The 15250-nt window shown below is 40.0% G+C and overlaps 1 long non-coding RNA gene across 1 annotated transcript in view; it reads left to right on the top strand.

Annotated features, from left to right (window-relative positions):
* The first annotated feature begins 885 nt into the window (after positions 1-885).
* LOC122432113 overlaps positions 886-15250 on the top strand; it is a 40233-nt gene continuing 25868 nt past the window's right edge. The window contains exon 1 of the long non-coding RNA XR_006266742.1: positions 886-991. This is a non-coding gene — a long non-coding RNA (uncharacterized LOC122432113). The remainder of the gene's footprint in view (positions 992-15250) is intronic.

The following is a 15250-nucleotide window of genomic DNA, read 5'->3' as shown; positions in this document are numbered from 1 at the left end:
AATAAAATAAGATGATATAATGGCAAATGACTGGTGGGGTACACTGATACAATCAGAAAAAGCCTATACAATGAAGTAACTTTTATTCTGAGAACTGAATGTCAAGGAACTAGCTATGAAAAGCACTGATGGAAGAGCATTCTAGGAGCAGAGAACAGGTGGATTGACATTTTGGATCAGTTAATTCTTTCTTTTGGGCAAAGGTGCTGTGCATTTTTGGATGCTACTTAGCATTCCTGGGTGCTACCCACTAGATATCATTAGCAGCTCCCTCACTCTGCCCCTACTTGTGACAATCATAACGTCTCCAAATTTTGTTGAATGTTTCCTGTGGGGCAAAACTTGTTTGAGAATCACTGTAAAGGCTCAGAGTCACAATTAGGATTGAGGTATCCAATGAACTGAACCAAGGTCAGAAGGCATTTTTAACACTTGCTCCCCTACATGACAAAATTATTTTCCATAATAATTGTGTAGCAATCCATAACAATCATTTGTATTGACTCTTATGTTGTAAAATAACTAGCAATTAAAAAAGAAAATTTTTTTAAAAAATTTTAAAAATAAATAGATAAATAAAAAAGAAATTTTGCCTGCAGTGCCTGGGAGAACTCTGAATTAACTTCCATGTTAAATACAATGTTTATTAAAAGGTAAAGAATAAAAAGGTGCTCATTTAACTTACCTATATATTATTAAAACTCTACAGATTTTTGGCAGCTGTTCAGAATTTAGACCAACAAATGCTTTTTTTCAAGGAAGTATTTTATCACTGACTTAGTTTGGAATTGCTGATTCAGGCTGGTAATAAAAAGGTGACTTAGTGGATTTTACCATGGTTTTGTATTTTTCTGTGGCCAATGCATCCCCTTCTTGCCTGCACCCAGAGCTGACCTCACCCATCATTCTGCCCTTGATTGACCAATGATGACAGGAGGTTAGCCCAGAGGGGCAAGTGGAGCCAGAGAACAAGCAACTATGGAAACTACTGGTAAGGATTTGGGTTTTTTTTTTTTTAACTTGAATTTTATGTGCAGAAGAAAGTCAGTAGAAGGTATGGAACAAAAGAGTAATTTAATCTAAATTTTTTTTCTAATATAATCATCTGGCATAAGTAGAAGCAGGAAGATGAGTGAGGAGTCTGAAGAGCTCCTATGAGGAGCTCAGGTGAGTGTTTGCAGTGACTGAGATGAGGCAACCATGGCAGGTGGGGTAGTGTGAGCCTAGTAGGGTAACTTTGAAGGTAAAAGGCACATGGTGAGCTATGCCACTGGTTTTTTCCATAGTTCTGGCCTCCCCAAGAGATCTGATGGATGTTAGTCTGAACCAGAAAATTAAAAGCCATCAAAAAAAAAAAGGAATTAAGGGATAAACTGGGAGTATGGGATTAACATATACACATATATAAGATAGAAAAAACCACAAAGACCTACTGAATAACATAGGGAATATATTCAATATCTTATAATAATTACATATAATGGAAAAGAATCTGTTAAAGAATATATATATATATATGCAGCAAAGAATCACTTTAAAAAGGAATTAGTATTTATGAAATCAGTCAGTTAGAAATGTAAAAGGATAAGCAGCCTGAAAGAACCTACATTTCAGGATTATCATATATACTCTCCTATATATAAAATAGGAGAAGGAAACGACAGCCCACTTTTTGGAGAAGGAAATGGCAACCCACTCCAGTATTCTTGCCTGGAGAATCCCAGGGACAGGGGAGCCTGGTGGACTGTCGCCTATGGGGTCGCATAGGGTCGGACACGACTGAAGCGACTTAGCAGCAGCAGCAGCATATATAAAATAGATAACCAACAAAGATCTGCTGAATTGCACAGGGAACTACACTTAATATTTTGTAATAACCTATAAGAGAAAATAATCTGAAAAAGAAGATATATATATATAAAACATGAAATTATAAGTCAATAATATTTCAATAAAATAAAATAAGCCCTACAATGCTGAACCCAAGTAAAGGCTCTGAGTTAATATATCATTGTTAGAGCTTGTATCTCTCTTTTGGGGGATTGCACTTTTGGAATTACAAAATACTTATTTTGCAATATCAAAAATAAACACCCTGGGAGTATTCAATTAAGAAGTTTAAGAATTCCTGTGCCAATAATAAAAATTAACATGCAATAATTGAAGCTAGGAAAGAGGGAAGATTCCTAAAATATTGCTGATTTTGAAAACCTGGCTTCTGGGCACTAGTACCAAACCAAATCCCAGAGACAAAGTTTTTGAGTGAAATAGCAAAGAATAGTTTTATTACTTTGCCAGGCAAAGGGAGAAACAGTGGGCTCCTGCCCTCAAAAACTGTGTGGCAACTAGGGAGGATTTGGTGAGCACTTTTATAACAACAGCGCAAAGGCGGGGTTGCTGATAAGATCAGGGTGTGTCAGGGCCTGCAATCCTATAATCTGGCTTCAGGTGATCTTTTCTGAAATAAAAAATGCCAACTCCATTTGTTGGGGGTTTTAATTCTGTAAAGAGTTCAAAGATAGTATTGTGCATCCCTTGAGGCAGAGCCAGAACCCTGCCCCAAGGTTCAGTTCAGTTCAGTCACTCAGTCCTGTCCGACTCTTTTGCGACCCCATGGACTGTAGCGTGCCAGGCCTCCCTGTTTATGCCCAGCTCCCGGAGCTTACTCAAACTCGTGTTCATTGAGTCGGTGATGCCATCCAACCATCTCACCCTCTGTTGTCCCCTTCTCCTCCTGCCTTCAATCTTTCCCAGCATCAGGGTCTTTTCAAATGATCTTTCCCAGATCAGGGTCTTTTCAGTTCTTCCAATCAGGAGGCCAAAGTATTGGAGTTTCAGCTTCAGCATCAGTCCTTCCAATGATTTCCTTTAGGATGGACTGGTTGGATCTCCTTGCTGTCCAAGGGACTCTACACTCTGTAAAGGAGTCTTCTCCAACACCACAGTTCAAAAGCATCAACTCTTCGGCACTCAGCTGTCTTTATAGTCCAACTCTCACATCCATACATGACTCCTGAAAAATCCATAGCTTTGACTAGATGGAACTTTGTTGGCAAATATCAACTGCTTTATAATATGCTGTCTAGGTTGGTCATAGCTTTTCTTCCAAAGAGTCTTTTAGTTTCATGGCTGCAGTCACCATCTGCAGTGATTTTGGAGCCCCCCAAAAATAAAGTCTGTCACTGTTTCCACTGTTTCCCCATATTTGCCATGAAGTGATGGGATTGATGCCATGATATTTGTTTTCTGAATGCTGAGTTTTAAACCAACTTTTTCACTCTCCTCTTTCACCTTCATCAAGAGGCTCTTTAGTTCTTCTTCGCTTTCTGCCATAAAGATGGTGTCATCTGCATATCTGAGGTTATTGATATTTCTCCTGGCAATCTTGATTCCAGCTTGTGCTTCTTCCAGCCCAGCGTTTCTCATGATGTACTCTGCATAGAAGTTAAATAAGCAGGGTGACAATATACAGCCTTGACATAACTCCTTTCCCGATTTGGAGCAAGTCTGTTGTTCCATGTCCACTTCTAACTGTTGCTTCCTGACCTGCATACAGATTTCTTAAGAGGCAGGTCAGATGGTCTGGTATTTCCATCTCTTTAAGAATTTTCCACAAGGTTACAGTATCATTTCTTGGCTTTTCCTCCCTTGTCTCTCTATCCCCTCCCTTCCTTGGTTAGCAACTGTTCAAATCTGTCCTTTTTAACTCTGGAAAGGTCATAGAGTCTGGAGTCTGTTCACTATAAACAAAGAACAGGGGACATAGTAGGCCCACAAGGTCCTGCAAAGTTTCAATTTAAAAAAATAATCTGTTTTATGTGAGAGTCATGTTCCCAGAAGCAAAACCTAAGGAGAAAGCCAAAAAAGGCAGACAATATAGATTTAAAAAAACATAAGCATCTACACTCTGTAAAATCCATATCCTTGAGGGGTGGTTTACATGGAAATTTTGATTTGGAGCTGGAGGGGAAGGTGTCTGCATGTGTTTGCATCTTGTGGTCTCAGAGTTTCTAGAATGAGGAAAAAACTGGGAAGTTGATAATATCTTTAAAAGCATACTGCTCCAGAAAACATAAGCAGAGGGAGGAGCTAAGATGGTGGAGGAATAGGACTGGGAGACCACTTTCTCCTCTACAAATTCATCGAGAGATCATTTGAACGCTGAGCAAACTCCACAAAACAACTTCTGATCACTAGCAGAGGACATGAGGTATCCGGAAAAGCAGCCCATCGTCTTTGAAAGGAGGTAGGACAAAATATAACAGGAAACATAAGCAATGAAAATTCATTATATTTAGCATAGTTTTCAGGAAGCTCTTCAATACAGCTCCTGCCTACCTTTTCAGTCTCAAGTCTCCTTCCATCTTTCCCAGCCTTTGTTTCAAGATTGTCAACTCATTTACAGACTATACCTTTTGTTGCTTTGTATCTCCAAAGCTTCTGTGCCTGAGCCAGAGAAGGCATACAATAGATATTTGTTGAACAGATAGATGAATAAATGGAAATTGGAGTGGGTTGCTGTTTTCCTTCTCCAGGGATCAAACTCTTGTCTCCTACATTGGCAGGTGGAGTCTTTACCACTGAGCCATTAGGGAAACCTTCAATATAGATGAGATCTCACTTATTCTTTCTGATTTCCTCTTACCATAGAGGAGAGAATTGTTGTGACGGAAAGTAACAAAAATAAGTGAAAATATAAGGAGCATCATTTTCTGAGATAATTAGGACATGTCCAACCTTCTCAGTCTGGTCTTATACAGAGCTCCTTAACTAAAAGACTGACGAGAGAAGAGCAAAATGGAAGGCTTTGGGCATTTGGAATCACTGACTCCTAATTGGAGCTTAGAAACTCACTCACACTTTACCACGTTTGAAAATTTATATAGTATCTGGTGAAGAATGAGCTCAGAAATCCTTTTCGAAATCTTTGCTGCTGCTTCGAAATCTTTAGTCCCAACTAAATGATATTTACACTAGTGAATTTTTATTGTTATTGTTTCCCAGGGGCTATATGCTTAGAGAATAGGAAAGCTCAGCTCCTTTGCTGCCAGGTGGGACAAACTCTGAGATGTAACATACACTCCTGAGCACCCTTGCAAGATCAGGCTGTTGCCACCACTCCAGGACTCAGTTTGAGATAGCATCTTTGTTTGGCTTCCTCCCTCATGTTACCCAAAAAACTGGATTTGCCTTTTACTGGGTGTGGAGCCAAAAGACACAACCAAGCCAAAGATAGGGAGAAGGACTTATTTACTGGCAGTAGGTAAGAACACCAGGGATCTTTCCCAAAGCAGTATCTCCTTGAACAGCAAAATGGAGAAAATTTTAAGTTAAGGCTTATGCACATATTCATGAAGCGACTTGGATGGTCCACAGAGTTTAAGCTTTAGTTGACTGAAGTCTCAGGGGTTAGAAAAGGTCAACATCATCCTCCCTTAGGTTCCAGCTGATCTAAATACTTCAGGTTAATCTTTAACATTGAAACAAAACCAGGAGTCTTTACAACTGATAAGTTATCTTTGCTATTCTTACTTCTCTTGCCTGATAACAGTTATTTGTTTCTGTATTCTTTTGTTTCCTTAAATCATTTATTACTGAAACCTGTGCCTGGACTAGTATTGTGGTCAGGCTTAGATCAACAGAACAACACAAGACTCTACACATGGACATCACCAGATGGTCAACACCAAAATCAGATTGATTATATTCTTTGCAGCCAAAGATGGAGAAGCTCTATACAGTCAGAGAAAACAAGACAGGGAGCTGACTGTGGCTCAGATAATGAACTCCTTATTGCCAAATTCAAGCTTAAATTGAACAAAGCGGGAAAAAAACTAAGCCATTCAGGTATGACCTAAATCAAATCCCTTATGATTATACAGTGGAAGTGAGAAATAGATTTAAGGGACTAGATCTGATAGACAGAGTGCCTGATGAACTATGGACAGAGGTTCATGACATTGTACAGGAGAGAGGGATCAAGACCATCCCCAAGAAAAAGAAATTCAAAAAAGCAAAATGGCTGTCTGAGGAGGCCTTACAAATGCTGTGAGAAGGAGAGAAGTGAAAAGCAAAGGAGAAAAGGAAAGATATATCCATTTGAATGCAGAGTTCCAAAGAATAGCAAGAAGAGATAAGAAAGCCTTCCTCAGTGATCAGTGCAAAGAAATAGAGGAAAACAATAGAATGGGAAAGACTAGAGATCTCTTCAAGAAAATTAGAGATACCAAGGGAACATTTCATGAAAAGATGGGCACAATAAAGGACAGAAATGGTATGGACTTAACAGAAGCAGAAGATATTAAGATGAGGTGGCAAGAATACACAGAAAAACTGTACAAAAAAGATCTTCACGATCCAGATAATCACAATGGTATAATCACTCACCTCGAGTCAGACATCCTGGAATGTGAAGCCAAGTGAGCCTTAGGAAGCATTACTGCAAACAAAGCTAGTGGAGGTGGTGGAATTCCAGGTGAGCTATTTCAAATCCTAAAAGATGATGCTGTGAAAGTGCTGCACTCAACATGCCAGCAAATTTGGAAAACTCAGCAGTGGCCACAGCACTGGAAAAGGTCAATTTTCATTCCAATCCCAAAGAAAGGCAATGCCAAAGAATGCCCAGACTACCGCACAATTGCACTCATCTTACACGCTAGTAAAGTAATGTTCAAAATTCTCCAAGCCAGGCTTCAGCAATACGTAAACCGTGAACTTCCAGATGTTCAAGCTGGTTTTAGAAAAGGCAGAGGAACCAGAGATCAAATTGCCAACATCCGCTGCATCATCGAAAAAGCAAGAGAGTTCCAGAAAAACATCTATTTCTGTTTTATTGACTATGCCAAAGCCTTTGACTGTGTGGATCACAATAAACTGTGGAAAATTCTGAAAGAGATGGGAATAACAGACCACCTGATCTGCCTCTTGAGAAACCTGTATTCAGGTCAAGAAGCAACAGTTAGAACTGGACATGGAACAACAGACTGGTTCCAAATAGGAAAAGGAGTACGTCAAGGCTGTATATTGTCACCCTGCTTATTTAACTTATATGCAGAGTACATCATGAGAAATCTTGGACTGGATGAATCACAAGCTGGAATCAAGATTGCCGGGAGAAATATCAGTAACCTCAGATATGCAAATGACACTACACTTATGGCAGAAAAGGAAGAAGAACTAAAGAGCCACATGATGAAAGTGAAAGAGGAGAAAGAAAAAGTTAGCTTAAAGGTCAACATTCAGAAAACTAAGATCATGGCATACAGTCCTATCACTTCATGGCAAATAGGTGGGGAAACAGTGGAAATAGTGGCTGACTTTATTTTTCTGGGCTCCAGAGTCACTGCAGATGGTGACTGCTGCCATGAAATTAAAAGATGCTTACTGGGGGAGGAGCCAAGATGGCGGAGGAGTAGGACGGGGAGACCACTTTCTCTCCTACAAATTCATCAAAAGAATAACTGAATGCAGAGCAAACCTCACAAAACAACTTCTGATCGCTAGCTGAGGTCATCAGGCGCCCAGAAAAGCAGACCATTGTCTTCGAAAGGAGGTAGGACAAAATATAAAAGATAAAAAGTGAGACAAAAGAGCTAAGGACGGAGACCCGTCCCGGGAAGGGAGTCTTAGGCGGCCTTGCTTGGGCTAGGGTCCGGGCCTGAGTGCCCTGAGGACAATCGGAGGGAGCTTCTGTGAGGTGCCAACTTGAACTGTGGAAGACCAAAAGAGAGAAAATTAACCGGCCGGAACACACTGCCGGCCGTTCGCAGAACAAAGGGACGGAGAAAGTCCCAAGAAGAGGTCTCAGGCTGCGGACCCGCCCAGCCCCGCCGGAGGCAGGAGGCAGGGGGGAGGGGAAGGTCGCGGCGAGACACAGGGCGCAGACACCCGACCGGCGCGGGGCGGGGACTGGGGCTGGGGACGCAGAGGGCGGAAGGCGCGCGCACCCGACTGGCGTCAGCGGAAACTGAGACTGGGTCCGCGGAAGGGAGTGAGTGTGCCACACCTGGGGATAGTGCGCCCATCAAGCCCCTCGCTGCCTGGACCGCTCTGACGGGGAAGGCACAGAGATCAGGCGCAGCTTTTCCTTCCGCGCTTTTGTGTAACACCCGAGGGCTGGAACCTAGCGCAGCGCGGGGCGCGCTCCATATAGAACAGCCGGGAGCCTGAGCAGCGCAGACGGAGAAAGCAGCGTCAGCCCCTCCCGGCAGCGCCAGCCCGCCCCGCAGGGCCAGCCCCTCCCCGCAGCGTCAGCCCCGCCCCACAGCGCCAGCCCATCCCCGCAGCGTCAGCCCCTCCCAGCAGCGCAACGGAACTAGCTAACTGAATAAGAGTCCACCTCCGCCCGCCTGTGTCAGGGCGGAAATGAGGCTCTGAAGAGACCGGCAAACAGAAGCCAAATAAACAAAGGGAACCGCTTCAGAAGGGACTGGTGCAACAGATTAAAATCCCTGTAGAAAACACCGACTTCACCGGAAGGGCCCTGTAGATATCGAGAAGTGTAAGCTGGAACGAGGAGCTATCTGAAACTGAGCCGAACCCACACTGACCGCAGCAGCTCCAGAGAAACTCCTAGATATATTTTTACTTTTTTTTTTCTAAGTAAGGGAAAAAAAAAAATTTTTTTTTCTTTTTATATTTTTTCTTTTTTATTTTTTCTCTTTTATTTTCCTTTAAAATTCCCTATTACTCCCCCATTACTCCTTAACTTTCATTTACATAGATTTTTACGATTTTTTTAATTAGGGGAAAAAATTTTTTTTTTCTTTCTTTTTTTTTTGTTTTTTTTTCTTTTTTTTCTTTTTCTTTTTTCTCTTTTTTCTTCTTTTTTTTCCTTTCCGTTTTCTCTTTTATTTTCTATTTTTCTTTTTCTCTTATTTCTTTTAAAGTCCTCTAGTACTCCTCTACTACTCTTCATTTTCATTTTCACTACACTATAACCTTACCAAAAAAAAAAGAAGCCCTATCTTTAAACCGAAGATTATTCTCTCCCAATCTTGACTCTCTTTTTTCTACCTCAGAACACCTCTATTTCCTCCTTTCCCCTTCTCTTCCCAATCCAATTCTGTGAATCCTTGTAGGTGTCTGAGATACGGAGAACACTCTGGGAACAGACAGCTGCGTAGATCTGTCTCTCTCCTCTTGAGTCCCCCTTTTTCTCCTCCTGTTCATCTCTATCTCCCTCCTCCCTTTTCTCCTGTTCATGTAACTCTTTGAACCTCTCTGGGTGTCCCTAACAGGGGAGAATCTTTTCGCCATTAACCTAGAAGTTTTATTATCAGTGCTGTATAGTTGGAGAAGTCCTGAGACTACAGGAAGAATAAAACTGAAATCCAGAGGCAGGAAACTTAAGCCCAAAACCTGAGAACACCAGAAAACTCCTGACTACATGGAACTTTAAGCAATAAGTGACCGTCCAAAAGCCTCCATACCTACACTGAAACCAACCACCACCCAAGAGCCAGTAAGTTTTAGAGCAAGACATACCACGCAAATTCTCCAGCAACACAGGAACATAGCCCCGAATGTCAACATACAGGCTGCCCAAGGTGACACCTAACACATAGACCCATTTCAAAACTCATTACTGGGCACTCCATTGCTCTCCAAAAAGAAGAAATCAAGTTCCACGCACCAGTACACTGACGCAAGCTTCCCTAACCGGGAAACCTTGACAAGCCAATCGTCTAACCCCACCCACTGGGTAAATCCTCCACAATAAAAAGGAACCACAGACCTCCAGAATACAGAAAGTCCACTCCAGACACAGCAATCTAAACAAGATGAAAAGGCAAAGAAATACCCAACAGGTAAAGGAACATGAAAAATGCCCACCAAGTCAAACAAAGAGGAGGAGATAGGGAATCTACCTGAAAAAGAATTTAGAATAATGATAATAAAAATGATCCAAAATCTTGAAAACAAAATGGAGTTACAGATAAATAGCCTGGAGACAAAGATTGAAAAGATACAAGAATTGTTTAATAAAGACCTAGAAGAAATAAAAAAGAGTCAATTAAAAATGAATAATGCAATGAATGAGATCAAAAACACTTTGGAGGGAACCAAGAGTAGAATAACGGAGGCAGAAGATAGGATAAGTGAGGTAGAAGATAAAATGGTGGAAATAAATGAAGCAGAGAGGAAAAAAGAAAAAAGGATCAAAAGAAATGAGGACAACCTCAGGGACCTCTGGGACAATGTGAAACGCCCCCAACATTCGAATCATAGGAGTTCCAGAAGAAGAAGACAAAAAGAAAGGCCATGAGAAAATACTCGAGGAGATAATAGCTGAAAACTTCCCTAAAATGGGGAAGGAAATAGCCACCCAAGTCCAAGAAACCCAGAGAGTCCCAAACAGGATAAACCCAAGGCGAAACACCCCAAGACACATATTAATCAAACTAACAAAGATCAAACACAAAGAACAAATATTAAAAGCAGCAAGGGAGAAACAACAAATAACACACAAAGGGATTCCCATAAGGATAACAGCTGATCTATCAATAGAAACCCTCCAGGCCAGAAGGGAATGGCAGGACGTCCTGAAAGTAATGAAAGAGAATAACCTACAAACTAGATTACTGTACCCAGCAAGGATCTCATTCAGATATGAAGGAGAATTCAAAAGCTTTACAGACAAGCAAAGGCTGAGAGAATTCAGCACCACCAAACCAGCTCTTCAACAAATGCTAAAGGATCTTCTCTAGACAGGAAATGCAGAAAGGTTGTATAAACGTGAACCCAAAACAACAAAGTAAATGGCACGGGACCACACCTATCAATAATTACCCTAAATGTAAATGGGTTGATGCCTCTAAAAAGACAAAGATTGGCTGAATGGATACAAAAACAAGAACCCCCTATATAATGCTTCTACAGAGACCCACCTCAAAACAAGAAGACACATTACAGTAAAAAGTGAAGGGCTGGAAAAAAATATTTCATCAAATGGATGACCAAAGAAAGCAGGAGTCGCAATACTCATACAGAAAAATAGACTTTCAAATAAAACTGTGTTGAAAAGAGACAAAGAAGGACACTACATAATGATCAAAGGATCAATCCACGAAGAAAATAACAATCTATAAATATATGTTATGCACCCAAACATTAGGAGCACTGCAATATGTTACGGCAAAACACTAACGAGTATGAAAAGAGGAAATATAATAGTAACACAATAAATAGTGGGAGACTTAATACCCCACTCACAACTATGGATAGATCAACTAAACAGAAAATTAACAAGGATAACCACAAACTTTAAATACACAATGCGACCAGCTAGACCTAATTTGATATCTATAAGACATTTCACCCCAAAACAATCAACTTCACCTTTTTCTCAAGTGCACACGGAACCTTCTCCAGAATAGATCACATCCTGGGCCATAAATCTAGTCTTGGAAAATTCAAAAAAATTGAAATCATTCCAGTCACCTTTTCAGACCACAGTGCAGTAAGATTAGATCTCAATTACAGGAAAAAAATTGTTAAAAATTCAAACACCTGGAGGCTAAATAACACGCTTCTGAATAACCAACAAATCATAGAAGAAATCAAAAAAGAAATCAAAATATGTATAGAAATGAATGAAAATGAAAACACAACAACCCAAAACCTATGGGACACTGTAAAAGCAGTGCTAAGGGAAGGTTCATAGCATTACAGGCTTACATCAAGAAACAAGAAAAAAGCCAAATAAATAACCTAACTCTACACCTAAAGCAATTAGAGAAGGAAGAAATGAAGAACCCCAGGGTTAGCAGAAGGAAAGAAATCTTAAAAATTAGGGCAGAAATAAATGCAAAAGAAACTAAAGAGACCATAGCAAAATCAACAAAGCTAAAAGCTGTTTTTTTGAAAAAATAAACAAAGTGACAAACATAGCAAGACTCATTAAGAAACAAAGAGAGAAGAATCATTAACAAAATTAGAAATCGAAAATGGAGAGATCACAACAACAACACTGAAATACCAAAGGATCATAAGAGATACTACCAGCAGCAGGCTCTATGCCAATAATAATGGCACAACTTGGATGAAATGGACAAATTCTTAGAAAAGTATAACTTCCAAAACTGAACCAGGAAGAAATAGAAGACCTTAACAGACCCATCACAGGCAAGGAAATCGAAACTGTAATAAAAAATCTTCCAGCAAACAAAAGCCCAGGACCAGAGGGCTTCACAGCTGAATTCTACCAAAAATTTAGAGAAGAGCTAACACCTATCTTATTCAAACTCTTCCAGAAAATTGCAGAAGAAGGTAAACTTCCAAACTCATTCTATGAGGCCACCATCACTCTAATTCCAAAACCAGACAAAGATGCCACAAAAAAAAGAAAACTACAGGCCAATATCACTGATGAACATAGATGCAAAAATCCTTAACAAAATTCTAGCAAACAGAACCCAACAACATATTAAAAAAATCATACACCACGATCAAGTGGGCTTTATCCCAGGAATGCAAGGATTCTTCAATATCCGCAAAATCAATCAATGTAATACACCACATTAACAAATTGAAAGATAAAAATCATATGATTATCTCAATAGATGCAGAGAAAGCCTTTGACAAAATTCAACACTCATTTATGATTAAAACTCTTCAAAAAGCAGGAATAGAAGGAACATACCTCAACAAAATAAAAGCTATATATGACAAACCCACAGCAAGGATCACCCTCAATAGTAAAAAATTGAAAGCATTTCCCCTGAAATCAGGAACAAGACAAGCGTGCCCACTCTCACCACTACTTTCAACATAGTGTTGAAGTTTTGCCACAGCAATCAGAGCAGAAAAAGAAGTAATAAAGGATTCCAGTAGGGAAAAGAAGAAGTGAAACTCTCACTGTTTGCAGATGACATGATCCTCTACATAGAAAACCCTAAAGACTCTACGAGAAAAATACTAGAACTAATCAATGAATATAGTAAAGTTGCAGGATATAAAATTAACACACAGAAATCCCTTGCATTCCTATATACTAACAATGAAAAAACAGAAAGAGAAATTAAGGAAACAATACCATTCACCATTGCAACAAAAAAGAATAAAAATACTTAGGAGTATATCTAACCTAAAGAAAAAAAACCATACGATTGAAAACTAATAAAACACTGATGAAAGAAATCAAAGAGACACAACAGATGGGAGAAACATACCGTGTTCATGGATTGGAGAAATCAATTTTATGTTCAAAATATGGCTATTCTACCCAAAGCAATCTATAGATTCAATGCCAATCCTATCAAGCTAACCAACGGTCATTTTTCACAGAACTAGACCAAAGAATTCAACCAATTTGTATGTGAAATACAAAAAAACCTCGAATAGCCAAAAGTAATCTTGAGAAAGAAGAATGGAACTGGAGGAATCAACCTGCCGACTTCAGACTCTTACTACAAAGCCACAGTCATCAAGACAGATTATCGGTACTGGCACAAAGACAGAAATATAGACGAATGGAACAGAATAGAAAGCCCAGAGATAAATCCACGAACCTATGGACCAGCTTATCTTGACAAAGGGGGAGGCAAGGATATACAATGGAAAAAAGACAAGCTCTTTAACAAGTGATGCTGGGAAAACTGGTCAACCACTTGTAAAGGAATGAAACTAGAACACTTTCTAACACCATACACAAAAATAAACTCAAAATGGATTAAAGATCTAAATGTAAGACCAGAAACTATAAAACTCCTAGAGGACAACATAGGCAAAACACTCTCTGACATAAATCACAGCAGGATCCTCTATGACCCACCTCCCAGAATATTGGAAATAAAAGCAAAAATAAACAAATGGGACCTAGTGAAACTTAAAAGCTTTTGCACAACAAAGAAACTATAAGTAAGGTGAAAAGACAGCGTTTAGATTGGAGAAAATAATAGCAAATGAAGAAACAGACAAAAGATTAATCTCAAAAATATAAAAGCAACTCCTGCAGCTCAATTCCAGAAAAATATATGACCCAATCAAAAAATGGGCCAAAGATCTAAACAGACATTTCTCCAAAGAAGACATACAGATGGCTAAAAAACACATGAAAAGATGCTCAACATCACTCATTATTAGAGAAATGCAAATCAAAACCACAATGAGGTACCATTACACGCCAGTCAGGATGGCTGCTATCCAAAGGTCTACAAGCAATAAATGCTGGAGAGGGTGTGGAGAAAAGGGAACCCTCTTACACTGTTGGTGGGAATGCAAACTAGTACAGCCGCTATGGAAAACAGTGTGGAGATTCCTTAAAAAACTGGAAATAGAACTGCCATATGACCCAGCAATACCACTTCTGGGCATACACACTGAGGAAACCAGATCTTAAAGAGACACATGCACCCCAATGTTCATCGCAGCACTGTTTATAATAGCCAGGCAGGAAGCAAACCTTAGATGCCCATCAGCAGTATGAATGGAATAAGGAAGCTGTGGTACATATTACACCATGGAAATTTTACTCAGCGTCAAAAGAATTCATTTGAACCAGTCCTAATGAGATGGATGAAACTTGGAGCCCCTTATACAGAGTGAAGTAAGCCAGAAAGATAAAGAACATTACAGCATACTAACAACCATATATATGGAATTTAGCAAAGATGGTAACGATAACCATATGCAAAACATGAAAAATGCAACACAGATGTACAGAACAGACTTTTGGACTCTGTGGGAGAAGGCGAGGGTGGGATGTTACGAGAGAACAGCATCAAAACATGTATATTATCTATGGTGAAACAGATCACCAGCCCAGGTGGAATGCATGAGACAAGTGCTCGGGCCTGGTGCACTGGGAAGACCCAGAGGAATCGGGTGGAGAGGGAGGTGGGAGGGGGGATCGGGATGGGGAATACGTGTAACTCTATGGCTGATTCATATCAATGTATTGACAAAACCCACTGAAATGTTGTGAAGTAATTAGCCTCCAACTAATAAAAAAAAAAAAAAAAAAAAAAAAGCAAAGGGAACCCACCAGGGATAGAAAGGCACTGCAGTGTAACAAGGAGGGGTGTGTAAGTACCCCTAGGACTGCAGGGGCAGTGGAGGAAACAGTTACTAAACCAGAACAGAGTAGCCGTCAGTTGGTCTCAATAGAAGGGGTCAGAGTGGGAGATGGGAGGGGATTTTTCCCATTGGGGGACATTTGGCAATGTCTGGAAACATTTTAGATAGTCTTGACTTGTGAGATGTTATTGACATCTAGCAGGTAAAGGCCAGGGATGCTGTTAAACAGATC

This window comes from Cervus canadensis, chromosome 30 (genome assembly GCF_019320065.1).
Source record: "Cervus canadensis isolate Bull #8, Minnesota chromosome 30, ASM1932006v1, whole genome shotgun sequence".
Taxonomy (NCBI): Eukaryota; Metazoa; Chordata; class Mammalia; order Artiodactyla; family Cervidae; genus Cervus; species Cervus canadensis.
Note: the sequence above shows the minus strand (reverse complement) of the source record. Positions and strands in the feature narration are given on the sequence as shown.